The sequence below is a fragment of the Pararge aegeria genome, chromosome 1, assembly GCF_905163445.1.
Source record: "Pararge aegeria chromosome 1, ilParAegt1.1, whole genome shotgun sequence".
Classification (NCBI taxonomy): Eukaryota; Metazoa; Arthropoda; class Insecta; order Lepidoptera; family Nymphalidae; genus Pararge; species Pararge aegeria.
The window spans coordinates 20,832,167-20,834,214 of record NC_053180.1 but is presented as its reverse complement, the minus strand read 5'-3'; the positions used below and the strand labels follow the sequence as shown (position 1 = coordinate 20,834,214).

At 36.5% G+C, this 2,048-nt stretch overlaps 1 non-coding gene across 1 annotated transcript; it reads left to right on the top strand.

The window, feature by feature from the left end:
- The first annotated feature begins 1,388 nt into the window (after positions 1–1,388).
- Positions 1,389–1,507, top strand: LOC120627433. The gene has a single exon (XR_005658909.1). It is a non-coding gene; the product is annotated as a 5S ribosomal RNA (ribosomal RNA).
- Positions 1,508–2,048: the final 541 nt, after the last annotated feature.

Genomic DNA, 2,048 nt, shown 5'->3' with positions numbered 1-2,048 from the left:
TTGCAACATTTCGTGATGTTTTCCGAACCCTCTTTCAGCCTGATTTGGACCTATAGGTACAGACCGATAGGTCCGAGCGTATGTTTTTAGCTCAGATAGCTATAAATGCTAGAAACCCTGTCTACAAACAAACTTTTTACAATTAAAATATTTATACGGAAGCGACTAATCTACAATAATAAAAATAAGTAAACAAAGCCAACTCAGGCTGGCGGCCACTCCGCGCGCCCTTGTCTGACTCTAATGAATTTTCCGTGTTCCTCGCGCCCGAGACAGCGACAGAGACAAATGACGCGCTGTCTCCGGGGAGCAAGCCGCGGGAGTAAGGCAGGCGTAGATCTACCTACCTACCCAACTTTGCACAAATGCCAATATTACCTACCTACTTACCTACCCATTTCTAACTAGCGTATGTAAAGTAATATTTTTAATATGATCTTTAAACCAAAAGAAAACCAAACGTTTCCTTTAAATGTACCCCTTTAAAGTGTATAATACACTACAGCCTAAGTTTGTAAAAGTTACCAGGAAAAAAGAAAATGTTTGCACTAGTAACGCCGTCTAGCGTGGGTTTATATTACTATTATGACTTTGATAAGCGCCATCTAGTTTGATAATTGGACACCATGTAGCCGTATCGTAACTTGATTGTTTCATCATTATGTTTGACATAATGTGCCACCGTTAAACTTTTACTTTAACTTAGTTCAGAACATATTCTGAGATGGCGCTGTAAGTATCCCACTTTATTTTTTTAAATAGAAAGAATAATTATTTACATACTCGCAGAGACCTTCCTTGGCCAGCCTGAAGCTTTCGGAGAGCATGATTGAATAACTTTTATTTCTAAACAATAAAGAGTAGTTTAGTTATAGTTTTAAGAAATACATTTACATCGCATATATGCAATTGATTCAATTTTTAATCTTTAGTTTATAATATTACTAGCTGGAGGCCGCGATGTCCTTCCACGTATTTTAAGGCTTTTTACACATCCCGTGGGAACCATTTGTGCAATTCTATGCAATTTAAATATCACTTGCTTCAGTGGTGAAGGAAACATCGTGAGGAAACCTGTATGCCTGAGAGTTCTCCATAATGTTCTCAAAGTTGCGTGAATCCGAACGGAGCCAGCGTGGTGGACTACGGCCTTAACCCCTTCTTATTATAAGGTTTAAAATTCGTTAGACAATTTTTTTTTGCGCTGACTACTAAATTTTTTGAAGGTTTTTGTTGAGTTAGTTGAAGGATAAAAACGCAAATAACTTGGAAAGTTGGAGGTGCGTACTGGGATTCGAACTCCCCCTGAAAGTGCAGTCGAAGTCCTATTCACTGGGCTATCACCGCTTTACCGAAAGATAATAATTTATAATTTAAAACGTTCCTTCGCCAACGTCCATACCATGTTGAATACACCGGTTCTCGTCCGATCACCGAAGTTAAGCAACATCGGGCGCGGTCAGTACTTGGATGGGTGACCGCCTGGGAACACCGCGTGATGTTGGCTTTTTGTTACTTTTTGTCATTACATACATTTTTATTAGCAATCATAATGTTTTTAAAATCCATTTGACATCTATTTCAACTAATTTCTAACTAAGAACAATGATTGCCTATTCATTGTTCTTAGATTTCAACACTAGATGGACTGACACTGTCAGTCATTGATCGATTGAATAATATGATGCTCTCTGTAGGTCGCCAAAAATAATCTTGTGATATAATTTACTTTTAATTAATCTTCTTTATCTTAAAAATAAAATTAGTAAATTTTATAGATAAGTCTATCAAATTTATACTACTAATGATAACTTTTATAGATTAGTCTATCAAATTTACTGCCGAATTCGGAGCCTGTTTTTTACGAGTGAAAATGCATCTTAATATCTTTCATCTTCTATATATAGGCAGAATTCTCCATACAAAATAAATGTACAGTATGTTCCCATACATCCACCCTAAAAAGGTATCCAGGGTGCCTCTAGAGCGCTATTTCTTTTTCTCAAAATAAAATTTCAGTGTAGACATGACATTTTTAATTGAGTAAT